Source organism: Lutra lutra, chromosome 3, assembly GCF_902655055.1.
Source record: "Lutra lutra chromosome 3, mLutLut1.2, whole genome shotgun sequence".
NCBI lineage: Eukaryota > Metazoa > Chordata > Mammalia > Carnivora > Mustelidae > Lutra > Lutra lutra.
Window position 1 is genome coordinate 147,400,882 of NC_062280.1, and position 16,212 is coordinate 147,417,093.

The 16,212-nt window shown below is 35.8% G+C and overlaps 1 protein-coding gene across 5 annotated transcripts in view; it reads left to right on the forward strand.

The window, feature by feature from the left end:
* Positions 1 to 16,212, forward strand: part of VWA8 (von Willebrand factor A domain containing 8) — a 339,288-nt gene that overhangs the window by 19,677 nt on the left and 303,399 nt on the right. The gene's annotated exons all lie outside the window — the stretch shown is intronic.

The following is a 16,212-nucleotide window of genomic DNA, read 5'->3' on the forward strand; positions in this document are numbered from 1 at the left end:
TTTTCCTGATTTAATTGTCCAAAGCTGTAAATTTCCATCTAAACTATGCTTTAGCTCTACCTCACAAATATTGATATCTTAAGTTTTCATTATTCTGTTCAAGACATTTCTAAGGGTCACAGATTTTTTCTTTATTTAGAGGTATGTTTGCTTCATTTTCAGTATTTGGTTTGTTTTTCTTTATCTTACAGTTACTGATTTCTAATTTAATATTAAGGTCAGAGTATCTAATTTAATACTATTATGGTCAGGGAACATATTCTCTAGAGTTCCAGTTCTTTGAAATTGAAATTACTGAGACTTAATGATCAGCATTAAGGGCTCTGTTGGTGTTTCATGTCATCTTTGAAAAGAATTAGTATTCTGCGATGTTGGGTGGTGTTGTCTGTAAATATTAATTAGGTCAGTATTGACAATATTGTTCAAGTCCTTTATGTTTTTATTGATTTTATCTACCTCTTCAATCAGTGGCTGATAAAGTGGTGCTAAAACATTCAATTATGATTGTTGATTGTAGATTTGTTGCTCTTTATTCTACTAGTTTTTATTTTGTGTATCTCAAAACTCTCTATAGGTATGTACACACTTATAATTGTTGTGTCCTTTTTATGAATGGCCCATTTTATTATTATGCAATGCTGTCATTGTCTGGTAACAGTTTTTCTTCTTAAAGTTTATTTTGTCTGATAGTAATGTAAACCACACCATCTTTCTTGTGCTAAGTGTTTGTTAGGTATGCTCTCTTTCATTCTTTTACTTTGAGCTAGTCTGTGCCTTTATATTTCAAGTGTGTCTTATGAACAGCTTATTTATCCATTCTGACAAGCTCTTTCTTTGAATGGAATGTTCAACTCATTTATATTTAATTTATATTTAATTGATGTAGATGTGTTTATGTCGACCAAATTGATTTTTTTTGCCTTTTTGTCCTCTTTATATTTTTATATACATTTTTTTATTATCTTCTTTTCAGAGATAATTTTTCCATTTTGTCTCTTCCATTGGCTCTCTAGTTATGCCTCTTTTTCTAGTGTGGTTTGTCCAATAGAACTTCTTAAAGTGATGGATATGTTCTATATTTGTGCTGTCCAGTATAGCAGGAACTAGCCACATATGGTTATTAACCATTCAGAGTGTGACCATTGCAGTCAACAAGGAAAATAATTTTAGATTTTATTTAATTTTTGTTAATTTAAACAAATTTAAATAGCTACATGCGACTAGTGGGTACTCTGTTGAACAGTGATTCTCTAGGGATTATAATATACATCTTCAACTTACCATAGTCTACTTTTAAGTAATAGATCTGTTTTAGGGACAATGTGATAACTTTTCAACACTATACTTTCATTTACCTCTCATAACCTTGCTTGGTAGTCTTGCTATTGTATATTTTAATTCCATAAATGCTAAAACATCACAATATTGTTATTTTTTACTTTAGGCAATTAGTGGAATTTTAAATTAAACATATATGTATAAAATGGAGGTTTTTTTTTAAGATTTTATTTAGTTATTTGACAGACAGAGATCACAAGTAGGCAGAGAGAGAGAGAGAGAGAGAGGAGGAAGCAGACCCCCTGCTAAGCAGAAAGCCCTATACGGGGCTCGATCTCAAGATCCTGGGATCATGACCTGAGCCGAAGGTAGAGGCTTTAACCCACTGAGCCATCTGGGCGTCCCAGAGATGATTTTTAAAGTTTTTAATATCTACCCATGTTTTATGCAGCTTTTCATTTCTTCCTGCAGATTCAGACATTCATCTGAAAGCATTTCCCTTCAGCCAGAAGAGTTTCTTCTAGCACTTCTTTTTAATAGGCTTGTGATAGGAATTCTCTCATGTGTTGTCTTTTTTTTTTTTTTTTTAAATATTTTACTCATTTATTTTGAGAGAGAGAGAGCATGAGCAGGGGGTTGGGCAGAGAAAAAGGGAAAGAGAATCTCAGCAGACTCCCTGCTGGACACAGAGCTGGAAAGGGGCCTATGTCTTAGGACCCTGCCATCAGGAGCAAAGGTGAAATCAACAGTCAGTTGTTTAGCCAACTGAGCCACCGAGGCACCCCTCTTTTTTTTTTTTTTTTTAAGTAAGCTCCACACCCGATGTGGGGCTCAAACCCACAACCCTGAGATAAGAAGAGTTGCATGCCCTCCTGACTGAACCAGCCAGGGGCCCCTCATCTATTGTCTATCTTGACATGTGATTTTATTTCACTTCCTCCCTCACTGGAAATGGAATGCCACTTTTTTTTTTTTTTAAAGATTTTATTTATTTGACAGAGAGAAATCACAAGTAAGCAGAGAGGCAGGCAGAGAGAGAGGAGGAAGCAGGCTCCCTGCTGAGCAGAAAGCCCGATGCGGGGCTCGAACCCAGGACCTGAGATCATGACCTGAGCCGAAGGCAGCAGCTTAACCCACTGAGCCACCCAGGTGCCCCGGAATGCCACTTTTTTATTCTGTTTTTTTTTTTTTTTTTTTTTTTTTTTTTTTTTTTTTTTTTTTTTTTTTTTTTTTTTAGTTCTTTAAAGACATCATTTTATTGTCTTCTGGTTTCTATTGTTTCTAATAAAAAGTCCGCTGTTGTTTTTGTTGTGCCCATAGTTGTTATTTGTCCTTTTTCTCTATCTACATTAAAAATTCTTCTTTTTATCTCTTATTTTTTTAACGAAAAGTTTGGCTTTGACGTACATAGGTATGTTCTTTGAATTTATTTTCTTTGTTTTGTCTGAGTTCTTAAGTCTCTGGGTTAATTTGGAAATTAATTTGGAATATTAATTGGAAGCTAATTTGGAAAATTCTTGGCCATAATTAATAATTCTTGGCCTGATTTTCTTTTCAGCTTTGTGCAGTCTTAGTTTCATCCTGTTGGACGATTCATTCATTTCTATTAACACATTTTTCATTTTTACCTCCATTCACATTTTCTTTATATTTTCCATCTCTCATGCTTGAATATATTCATATTGTCCTCCTTTTGCACTAGATATTTTAACATATTTTTCATGGTCTGATAATTCCAGCATCTAGGCCACTTTTAGAACTGCTTTTATTGATTTTTGAGTATGGATCACATTTTTTAAAAATTTTTAAATTTTTTTATAAACATATAATGTATTATTAGCCCTAGGGGTAGAGGTCTGTGAATCGCCAGGTTTACACACTTCACAGCACTCACCATAGCACATACCCTCCCCAATGTCCATAACCCCACCACCCTCTCCCGACCTTCCTCCCCCCAGCAATCCTCAGTTTGTTTTGTGAGATTAAGAATCTCTTATGGTTTGTCTCCATCCCTCCCGATCCCATCTTGTTTCATTTATCCTTTTCCTGCCTCCCAAACCCCCCACATTGCATCTCCACTTTCTCATATCAGGGAGATCATATGATAGTTGTCTTTCTCCGATTGACCTATTTCACTAAGCATGATACCCTCTAGTTCCATCCACGTTGTCGCAAATTGCAACATTTCATTTCTTTTGATGGCTGCATAGTATTCCATTGTATATATATACACCACATCTTCTTTATCCATTCATCTGTTGATGGACATCTAGGTTCTTTCCATAGTTTGGCTATTGTGGACATTGCTGCTATAAACATTCGGGTGCACGTGCCTCTTCGGATCACTACGTTTGTATCTTTGGGTAAATACCCAGTAGTGGATCACATTTTCTTGCTTCTCTGTTTGTCTCATAATATTTTATTGTATGCCAGGCATTGTATATAAAAGAATGGTAGAGACTAAAGTAAATGATATTTACCCCAGAAAAGGGCATGCCTCTTCATCTGCTAAGTCCCATGTTTGTGGGGGTAGGCACTGGAGGAGGAATGCAGAGTCAGACCAATATATGCTTGAGCTCTGACTGGGCTTTGTTGTAGATTAGTTAGATTCTACTTATCTCTACCTTCAGAGGTACTGAGGAAGAGATCAGGACTTTCTCTTTAGTAATGTCTGGCATGTGAATTCTGGTGAGATTCCAGAGCTTTCTTTATGCTTTATAGCTGAATTTCCAGCACTACAAACCATGGCTCATCTCTCTTTGCTTTATGGCTGAGTTTTTGGATTGCTCGGGAGTTTTGCCCTTTAGTCCTGCATTCTCCTTTCTCCAACCCAGATTTCTCTTTATGCTGTTGCCCTTCTCCAGCCTCCAAAGGCCATATCAATGAAGGCCAAGTGTGCCACAGAGGAATTTATCTTAGCTCTTCTGCCCTAACATGGTTAATGAGAACTGCTGCTTTATAGGTATAAAGACGTGAAGTGCCTTGAAGGGATTTCTGTTGCTTTTTCTGTCCCATCCCCAGGCTTCACTGGGTTGTTGCCTTGCATTAACAAAAGGTGCAGTATTCTTCAGGAAGAATCTGTCTCAGTTCTTGCCCTTTGTCTGGTTTTTAGTGTGTGCCCCTGTGTACTCAGTGAAGACCAGTTAGTTGGTAGGTGCCAATTCCTCTGTGACTGAGACTTTTCAGTACATGAGTTCATCATCTCAGCTCGTATATGGCCATTTTAGGTTTGTTGGAAGTTCAGCTTGCTTCTCTTGATACACCTATGGCGGATTCTTCCTCCTCCTACCATTCTGCCCGGGATGTACGTTAGCTGTGCATCTCTTCTCCTTGAAAATGCTCATTACTCTCTAGAATTTAGTTCATTCAGGTTTCTTTGAATTCTTAGCTGTATGGTAGGTTTTAAGAAACTGTGATTTTTACAGATTAACTGCCTTGTTCTTATTGTCAGGTTGAAAGTAAAATTCTCTTCTTCCTAATTAGAAGCGGGAGTCAGGAGCATTTATTTCTAGTGTTCATTATTTAATGGTTATGCCTAATCATATTATTGTAATTGATAGGTAATCTTTTCTGGGGGTGAGACTAGGGACTTAAATCTTCAATAAGTTGTTATATTTACCTAGAGAAACTTAACAAAGTAGATTTAGAACACCTTACATGATGATTGAAAACACTCATTTTTTCCCCGATTTCTGGACCTTTTTTTTTTTTTAATTACGAATGTAGCTAACTTTTATAATGAACTTTGGAAGTGAGGAATAATATCCACTCTTGATAGACAGTAGGAAAACCCTTACATAGTTTGTGTTCTGTATGGAAGCATCTGTTTGGAGGGAAAAGGATATGTTTGAGATTTTGTATGTACTATTTCCTAGATATGGATTTCCCTTCCTTCCTTCTCCTCATCTTCTTCCTCCTCCGCCTTCTTCTATTTCTGTAGTCATTTAACTGCTCTGATTTTCTTGCCAGTGTAGAAACAATGATTTCAACCTTACGGATATATTTTAAGGATTGAATCAGATAGCCTGTGTAAAATGAGTAGGATAATGCCTGGGACGTAGTGCTCAATAAATATGAGTCCCTGACACAACCATTTCCTCAGTCTCCTGATTCTGTTCCTTCTTACTTCCCATTGTCCCATCCTTGTAACACTGTTGAACATGGTTAATACTGAAGGCTCCTATGATTCTGCTTAAAAGATGTTAAAAACATTTTCGTCTTCATTCAGTCTTACTTTTAAAAAATGAATCTGGAGGGGCACTTGGGTGGCTCAGTTGGTTAAGCAACCAACTTTTGATTTTGGCTCAGGTCGTGATCTCAGGGTTGTGAGACTGAGCCCCACGTCAGGCTCCATGTTGGGTGTACAGCCTACTTGGGAGTCTTCCTCTCCCTTTCTCCTGGCTTTCTGTCTCTCTAAAAAATAAAGAATGAATCTGGAATCTTCTCTAGATTTGATTTTGAATTTGTCCTTAGTTAGGTTGTTTCCAGGATCACACATGGCGGCAGTAGGCTCTTCAAAAAAGCTTCAATTTTCTTTCAAAGATAAAACTTTGAAACAATATGTTTTTATAGTGTTAAAAACACTATAGTGTTTTTATATTGTTATATATATATATTTTTATATAGTTTTATATATAGTTTTTATATAGTGTTAAAAACATAGTGTGTTAAAAACACACTATGTGTTTATAGTGTGGAAAGAATGTTGGCCTTTCAAGCTTTACCTAGACATGAATCATAGTCATTGCTTGACTGCTGTCAGCTGGGGATAGCACTATTCTTCCCTTCTTTTAACAACTAAGATGGCACTGTCTCTCTCCTATTGAGGGTCTGCTAAAATATTTTATCATAGCTATAGATGCTTAATCATTTGGGAACTGAGGATCTTATTAAGTGAGAGAATGTATAATAAGACTATACCAGCTTTAAGGATTCAAGGGATCCTAGTAACAATATCAGTTTTAAGACTTACAAACATATGCTTTGAATGAATATATTTTCATATTTTGCAAATGACTGGCGGGGAGGCAATATAGCAGTAGTTGGCTTAGATCAAGTTCCATGTGTAAAAGGTATCTGTTTTTAAATATAGAAAGACTCAAATATTTTGTCACCAAAAAACCCCAGAAAAGCAAATGAAGAAAAGCCCTCAACATATTCTGTTTTCAAAGAATTTTTTTTTTAAATTTATTTTTTGACAGAGAGAGAGAGCTCACAAGTGGGCAGAGAGGCAGGCAGAGGGAGAGGGGGAAGCAGGCTCCCCACCGAGCAGAAAGCCCGATGCGCGGCTTGATCCCAGGGCCCTGAGACCATGACCTGAACTGAAGGCAGAGGTTTAACCCACTGAGCCACCCAGGCACCCCAACATTTTCTGTTTTAACATACTTTGAATTTCTGTTGCTGTTTTCAGAAATCTCTTCTGCAATTAAAAATTTTCATTTCTTTTATGTTTAGGTGTTAGTAGCTTACCCTTTGTAATTTATCAGAAAAGAGTTTATATTGAAAGCAGTTGGATGGTGTATAGACTTTGGTTTGCTTTTTCTGTGCTTGTCATGCATTTATCCTTGTTCCCACCATATTCATAATAATATAAGTATCCTTAGGTACATTATTGTTTGTATATCAAAATAATAGTGGTGTGTTATACCTTGTAGTAAATTAACATTGTCTCTACTAGTCCTTTGTATGAGGAGCTGCACCCTTTTGTAGGGGAAAGACTATTGGGAGTTTGGTTAACCTGAAATGGGAAAAGTGGCTGAGCTAATAAGTAAACCAAAATCTCACATGGCCACATAAGTATTACATGGTTTCTATGTATTAATTGGGGTAGATATATTTATTTATTAGTAAAACATGTTTTGGAGCATCTACTTCCTATATTAGGTTCAAATATTGTATTCTTTCAACTACTTCTCCCTCTCTCAGGGATGGTTTCCAAGATGGAAAAATCATAGCTGTTTGGCTTCACTCTTGCTATTACATGACTGATTGGAGATTATGGTTTTGGTTTTGAGAGAAACTAGATAGTTCCCCCCCCACCCCCGCTTTTGGAGTTACTTTTTAAAATATTTTAAAATATTTTGAAAATGGTGTTTTGTTGAATGAAGTTTTGATACCCTGTTACTTTCCCACCCATATTTATGCTTCAGTTTAGCTCTTTGCTTTTGCATATTTAACATTTTAAAATGAAACAAATGACAGATTTTTGTTAAGGAAAGGAATTTTAGCAATTACCATCCTCTCTGAAACTCATTTCATAACCAGGAAAGTAGGACCATAAGAAAGAGGTCAGAAGACTAATTAATTAGTAGCAAAGCCCAGATTTCCTGACTTCAGTTTGATTTTTTTTTTTTTAAATAGTCTGTCCCAGTATTTCTGGCTACTTTAGAGTAAGTCTGGGAATGAAAAGAAGACTGGTATGTTAGATAACTCTTTTGGAACTTAAGAGTGTGGTAAATATTGAAAATATTGAAATAGTTGAGGCATGGTGGTGCTATTTTATTTCTGTCCTTTCCAAGGTTATTCAGAGCACTGAAAATCAATTGTTGTCTTTTAGTAATTAGGAAATAAAAATCACAGTGTTGAGACATGAACCCTCATATTTAACCCTAATTTAATGGAAGTGGTAGAAATCTTGTTAGCCAACAGAGATGCTATAGACTGGGAATATTCTCAAGTGGAAGTCTAAAATTCAGTTTAAAACCACGTGAAAGTGGTATTATGTCATGAAAATAAAAATTCTTAATTCTTTGACCATTTGACTAAGATAACGAATGCTTGTATCTTATAGTCGGTTGTCAGCTTCTCATTTGAACAGTGTTCGACGCAGCATTTACCCCAGTGCCGGCCACATAACAGACAGAGGAGTTGGACTGTTCTTCAGTTTTTTATTATCTAGGTCTTGTCACCTCCTGCCTTAACCATTATAACTCCCACTTATCATCTTAGTCCCTAGTCTCTCCCCTGCTAGTGTTGAAGTGAGTAATTGAAGATTTTTGCCTTTTTGTATGAAAAGCGCATCTCAAGGCTTAGATGAAATTGTCACCTGGTGAAAAGGGGTTCCTTCATGTTTTTGTTCTCGAAGTTAAACTATATTATATCAAGCTGATATTTCTTCCAGCGTTTGCCTTACGAGGTGGTGCTCCAGGGTAGCAGGTTTCAATAGATGACTTTAAAGTCGACTTCAGAGTTATATTTCTGCTTCCTTACATAATTTTCTTGTTGCAGTCTGTGAACCAATTATATGTGAGGTCATTTAAGGTTTGCTGGACACACTGACTCATATCCAAGCAATTAGGGCCCACAAATGTTTTCTGTAAGAATTACAACATTGTACTTTAAAAGTGGTGATTTTGGCATAAAAAGTGTGAAATAGTGTGAAAGGTTTTGAGGGGGGAGGGGGGTGTTTGTGAATAATTTCAAGAGGTTTGAGAAATTAATCAACATGTAAATGACAGAATAGCATGGAAAACTGTCATTTTTTTGGTCTGTGGATAATGTTGAACAATCACTGCAGCTACTTGGCAGTTTCAATGAATGAGTGGCAAAGCTTACACAAAAGTCCTCCAGGAAGGTGTCTAAGATTCACTTACGGAATAGAGACAGAGCTTCAATAATCTGAGGAGCAAAGCCTCCCATCCTGAAGATTTGCCGTATCTTCAATAGTTAACTAATTGCTACTCATTACATGAGAACTTATTTGGAGAAAAGAATTTCATTTAAGATTTCTTAAGCTAGAATAGAGCCCTCAAAGGGAAGAGTCCCATCAACTTTTAAAGCCCTGTGACATGGCCTGAAGTCTCCTCCAGAGTCTCACAGCAATCTTTATTCAGTGCCTAAATTTTTTTTAGTGTTCTTTCTCCCAGGCACCATGCTAAAGACAACTTTACATTTCTTGGATCATTTTGTTGCTTTTTATTTTCCGTTGATGATTTCTGCAACTTTCATTGCAGATGTACAATTTTTGAACTATGTAATATATAAATAGGCTTCTTTGGATCTGTGTGGTCATTTAACCACTATTGATGACATTATTTGAATGAGAAAATGGATCGAAGTAGTAAACCCCTAAGTTAAAAGTCACATTTTAATGGATATCTGACACATATGATAGAGGATTAATACCCCTAATATACAAATATATCTCGGAAATTGCTAAGAAACACTGTATCATCTGGTAGAAAATAGGCAAAGGATTTAAATAGCCATGCCACAGGAGAGGGAATCCAAATGGCTATGTTCTAAATCTCTTTAATAGTTAGAGAGATACAAATTATATAATTATATAAGAGCAATTTTCATGCATCACCTGGGCCAAAATTTAAAAGTATAGTAGGGGTGCCTGGATGCCTCAGTCGGTTGTGTGGGACTCTTGGTTTTGGCTCAGGTCACGATCCCACGGGTTGTGGGATCAAGCCCTATGTGGGACTCCATGCTCAGTAGGGAGTCTGCTTGAAGATTCTCTCCCTCTGCCCTTCCCACTGCTCACACATGCATGTGTGCATTCTCTTTCTCTCTCTCAAATAAATAAATAAATCTAAAAAACCAAAAAGTATGATAATGTCCAGTACCTACAAGATTGCAGGGAGAAGGTATTGTCAGACATTGCTGGTGGAAGTGTGAGTCGATATAACTTCTTTGGAAAGTAATAAGGTAGTAGCTATTAAAATTAAGAAAATAGGGGTACCTGGGTGACAGTCTTAAGTGTCTTCAGCTCAGATCATGATCTCAGGGTCCTGGGCTCCAGCCCCACGTCAGGCTCCCTGCTCATTGGGGAGTCTGCTTCTCCTTCTCCCTCTGCCCCTTCCTCCCACTCATGCTCGCTCGCTCTCTCTCTCAAATAAATAAATAAAATCTTTAAGAAAATAAAATTAAAAAAATATATATCTTTGGTGTAGCAGTTTCTTTGTCAGTTATGTTCATTAAGGAAAAAATCAGTGTGTAAAGGATATTTGTACACAATATGTATTCCAGCATTTTGGTGTTACATAGTGACAAAACCAAGAAGCAATGAATGTATCAGTAGAGGAATAGTTGAATAAATAATTGTTTACCTATGTTATGGACTTCTGCAGCTACTAAAAAATAATGTTAGATTTATATCTATGGACCTTGAGGGTGTCCATGCCATATTGTTAAGCAAAAATTGCAGACTGAAAAAAAAAAAATGGTTTCGGACTTTAGGGTAGTGTATAAAGTCTGATACTATTTTTTTTTTTTTTTTTTTAGCAACTTGAATACTTTCACAGGTATGTCAGATGTCTTTCTGTACACAGAGAAAAGTATGGAAGGCTACACTCCAGGTTTTTTTTTTTTTTTTTTTTTAAGATTTTATTTATTTATTTGACAGACAGAGATCACAAGTAGGCAGAGAGGCAGGCAGAGAGAGAGGAGGAAGCAGGCTCTCTGCCGAGCAGAGAGCCCGACACGGGGCTCGATCCCAGGACTCCGGATCATGACCTGAGCCAAAGGCAGAGGCTTTAACCCACTGAGCCACCCAGGCGCCCCAACACTCCAGGTTTTTAACTTTAAGGTTTTTTTTAGGGCATTGGGTTAGGAGTGAGGCTGCGAATGGAAGGGGTCAAGAGAGATCATTTTTCTTTTTACATTTTTGGATTTTTTCCTTTGGTACAGTAAGCATGTATTAGATTATAACTTTAAAAATAGCTGATAAAACCCTCATGTTTAAAGTGAAACTTACTAAAGAATACATCTATTATAACTGCTTTCTCTGTGAACCTGAGTCATAAAAATAAAATGTTCATGCTTTGTGTTTAAAGAACTCGGATTCATCTGACAGGACCTAAAAATTCTTTCTTGGTTCTTCTGAGATGTGTTCATAACTAAAGGTCATTCCTTTGGTTTAATTTTGTGGTTTTGGTTGGTATAGTCTTGTCATGAATATGACCAGCTACCCTAAGGCCAACAAAAATATCTTCAGTAAATTATCACAATGTAACAGTATGTTATGGATGATAAGAACTTTATAAGAAGCTGAGTTGCAAATTGAATTTTGGGTGTTAAATTCTGATCAATTGATTTGTCAAATATTCTAATAGATGTTACTTGCCATATTACTGCTTTCCCTGTGTATCAGTTATTCTCTACTTCCAGAAAGGCTGTTGTTACTTTGCAATGTGGTTTTTCAAACTGTAAAACTTTTTTTTCCTATTACAAAAATAAAACATGATGAATACAAAAAACTTGGGATATTGAAATCCTGAAAAACAAAAGGATAAAACTGAAATCATTTATAAGTCTAATTATAACCACTGTTAACATCTTAATGTGTTATTCGAGTCTTTTAAGAAAAATGTTGCCAAGTATAATTTACATATAATGATTTTCACATATGTCAATGTACAGTTTCATAAGTTGTTTTTCTTTTCAGTTTCATAAGTTTTGATATATGTATGTAACCATGAAACATCACCAGTCAAAATATTGATCAAATAAATTCATTACCACCGAAAGTGTACTCAAACCCCTTTATAATGTCCCCTGGTTCCTCCATTTTCTGGGAATCACTGATCTGCTTTGTAGGTATGGTTGTATTTTCTAGAATTTTATATAAATGGAATCATGTATATTAATATATATTTATTACCTATAAATATATTTATTATCTATAAATATATATTTATATGTTCACTTTTATTTATATATTTATATGTTTTATATATTTATATATTAATATGTAATATGTATTATAATATCTTTTTTCTTATAGGCATTTTATATTATCTGATTTCTGTCACTTAGCATAATTTTGAGATTCTTTCATGTTGCATGTCTCAATAGTTCATCAGTTTTTATTGCTGAGTAATTAGTTTGCTTATTCATTCATTCATCATACTGTTTTGAGGCTCTTTAAATGAAGGTGCTCCGAACATTCATGTGTAAGTCTTTATATGGACATAATGCTTTCTTTTTTCATGTGTAAATGCCTGAGTGGAATGGTGTATCACATAGTAGATATATAACTTTTCAGGAAACTGCCATTCTCTTTTCCAAAGTAGTTGTGTCACTTTCCATTTCTACCAGCAGTGTATAAGAGTTCCAGTTCCTTTGCCTTCTTGCTAGCTCTTGGTATGGTCAGTGTTTTTAATTTCAGCCATTCTAATAGGTATATAGTGGTATTTCCTATTGATTTTAATTTGCATTTCCTAGTGATTTTAATGTGCATTTCCTAGTGACTAATGATGGTGAACATTTATTTATGTGCTTATTTGCCATCTGTATATCTTTGATAAAATGTCCATATCTTTTGCCCACTTTTTTATTGGAGCGTTTGTGTTCTTTTGAGTCTTGAGGGTTTTTTTTTTTTTTTTTTTTTTGGATTTAGTTATTTGACAGAGAGAGCAAGGAAGCACAAGCTGCCAAGGGAGAGGGGAGAAGCAGGCTCCCCACTGGTGGAGCAGGGGAACTCGACCTGGGGCTTGATCCCAGGACTCTGGGATCATGACCTGAGCTGAAGGCAGATGCTTAACTGACCGAGCCACTCAGGCACCCAAGTTTTGAGATTTCTTCATACATTCTGGATATAAGAAATTTACCAGATATAAGATTTACAAATATTTTCTTTCAGTCGGCAACTTGTCCTTTAATTTTTTAAATTGTGACTTTTGAAGAGCAGCCATTTTAAATTTTAGTGAAATCTAATTTATCAGTTTTTACTTTTATGGATTGTGGTTTTTTGTGTCATACCTAAGAAATCTTTGTCTGATGGAAGATTACAAAGATTTTTTTCTTGTTCTTCTCCCAGATCTTTTCACAGTTGTATACATAGTTTATATTTAGGTCTATTATCCATGTTAAGTTAATTTTTACATATGGCGTGAGTCAGAGGTCATTTTATATAGGGTGTGGGTCAAAGTTCATGTTTTGCATATGGATATCTAATTGTTTCAGCACTGTTTGCTGAAAAGACTATCCTTTCTCCACTGACTTGCCTTTATACCTTTGTCAGAAATTGTGAGTCTGTTTCTAGACTGTTCTAGTGATCTCTATCTTAACACCATAGTCTCACTATCTTGATTGCTAAAGTATTACAGTAAATCTTGAAATCAGGTAATGTTAACTAGTTTTCCATCTTTGTTCTTTTACAAAGATGTTTTGACTATTCTGGGTCCATTGGACCTTTACGATTTTAGAATCAGCTTGTCAGTTTCCACAAAAAAAGCCTGCTGGGATTTTGATTGGGATTGCATTGAATCTGTAGATTCAAAATCTTAATAATATTGAGTTTTGTAACCCATAAACAAGGTGTATCTCTCCATTTATTTAGATCTTTAATTTCTCACAGTGTTTTTTTTTTTTTCCTCTTTGAGAGAGAGGGATGGGGGTGGGTTGGGGAGGCGGGCAGAGGGAGAGAGAGAACCTTAAGCAGGCTCCAAGCCCAGCACAGAGCCAGAATCAGGGCTCTATCCCAGGACCCTGAGATCATGACCTGAGCTGAAATCAAGAGTTGGGTGCTTAAACAACTGATCCACCTAGAGGTACCCCTTTTGTTTTTTTCAGTGTATAGGTTTTGTGTACATTGTCAGTCATCATTCAAGTATTTCATATTTTTTGATGTTATTACTATAAATGATGTTGTTTTTTTAATTTCAACATAGAAGTACAATTGATTTTTGTATATTGATGTATCTTGGCACCTTGCTAAACTCGCTTATTAATTCTAGAGCTTGTTTGGTAGATTTTAGCACAGTTTTGATATAAACAGTCTTGTTATATATAAATAAAGGTAATACTGCTTCTTTTTAATTGGGTGGGGCTCTTTCTTTGTTTGTTTTTCCCTTACTGTTTTTACTAGTACCTCCAGTAAATGTTGAATAGCAGTGATAAGAAGAGAGAATATTGTCTTATTTCTGATTTTGGGGGCAAGCATTCTACCTTTCACCCTGAAGTATGTTAGGCATAGATTTTTCATATATGTTGTTTATCAGGTTGAGGAAGTTTTCTCCCATTTGTGGATTGCAATCAGGAAGTGATATCCCCCCCTCTCCTCTAGCAACCCTCAGTTTGTTTCCTGAGGTTAAGAGTCTCTTATTAGGATTTATCTCTCTTTCTGGTTTCATCTCATTTCCTTTTCCCCCTCCCTTCCCCTATGATCCTCTGTCTTGTTTCTCAAATTACTCATATCAGTGAGATCATATGGTAATTGTCTTTCTCTGATTGACTTATTTTGCTTAGCATAATACCCTCTAGTTCCATCCACGTCATTGCAAATGGCACAATTTCATTTCTTTGATGGTGCATAATATTCCTCTGTGCGTGTGTGTGTGTGTGTGTGTGTGTGTATCACATCTTCTTTATCCATTCTTCCGTTGTTGGATATCTAGGCTCTTTCCATAGTTTGGCTATTGCTGCTCTAAACATTGGGGTACACGTGCTCCTTTGGATGATTACATTTGTATCTTTAGGGTAAATACCCAGTAGTGTAATGCTGGGCTGTAAGGTAGCTCTATTTTCAACTTTTTGAGGAACCTCCATACTGTTTTCTCTTCTCTCTTTCCTGATCAGTCTCTCCTGATTTGTCAACTTTATTGATTTCTCAAAAAATGAACTTTTGGTTTCATTAATTTTTAAAAATTATTTTGCTTTCAATTTCATTGATTTAAGCTCTGATCAGTGTATATTTCATTTCTCTGGGTATCACTTGCTCTTCCTTCTCTAGTATCTTAAGGCAGAAGCTGGGGCCATTAATTTGAAATCCTTCCTTTTTCTCCACATAGGCCTTTAGTGCTATAAAATTTCCCCTAAGTACTCCCCTTAGTGGCATGCCATAAATTTGGCTACGTTGTATTTTTACTTTCATTTGTTCCAGTGTGCTTGGCAATTTCCCTTTTGATTTCATCTTTGACCCATGTGGTATTTACAAGTGTACTGTTTAGTTTCTGAATATTTGGAGATTTTCCAAAGATTTTTTTAAAGTTTTTTTTTTTTTTTTTAGATTATTTATTTATTTATTTGACAGACAGAGATCACAAGTAGGCAGAGAGGCAGGCAGAGAGAGAGGGGGAAGTAGGCTCCCCGCTGAGCAGAGAGCCTGATGCGGGCTCGATCCCAGGACCCTGAGATCATGACCTGAGCCGAAGGCAGAGGCCCAACCCACTGAGCCACCCAGGTGCCCCCAAAGATCTTTTTATTATTAATTTGCAATATAATTTAATTTTGGTCAGAGAATATACTTTGTGTGAGTCAAATCTTATAAATGTACCCAGTGTTTTAAAAAATGACTGTACTTACCTGCATCATTCAAGAAAATGTTCGCTATGTACTATTTTGTGACCATTTTCACAAAGCATTATATTATAAAAATTTTCCTGTCTCAAGGGTTTTCTAAAACTTGATTTTAAAAAGTAACTTAGTTTTTTTTTTGTAGGAATAGTACATTTATGTGGTTCAGAAACTGAAACAATATAAAAAATGCACACTGAGAAATCATAGTTTCACCTGTTTCTATTTGCATTATTTGCCACATTATTAGTTGCAGGGATATCTTTTCTGTATTTCTCTATGCAAATACAAGAAAAACATGCATATATATACTCTTGTTCCAATATCTCTACACAAAAAATAAACAGCTTCACCCTTAATCATTGTATGTGGATATGCTTCCATTTATTTAATGTATATCGATGTGTTTTTCCAGTTTTAAGAAAAACTAAATGGCTTCTCTATTCTGAGGACTGTGCTGGCCAGTATTTCTTCTCATTTAATTTGGATTACAGCTATATTGGATCAGACTCATCAGTCTACATTATAGATGAGTGGCTTTATATAAGCTGAGGCTTTAAATATATGCAGTGTTTTCCTTTGACACCTTCAGAGGACCTTATCGTATTCATTTTGGTGCTAAGCCCATAGAGTAGGTCCTTAACAAATGTAGCTGTGTAAATGATTTAATTTCTTAGTTTGGTTAGCCCATGT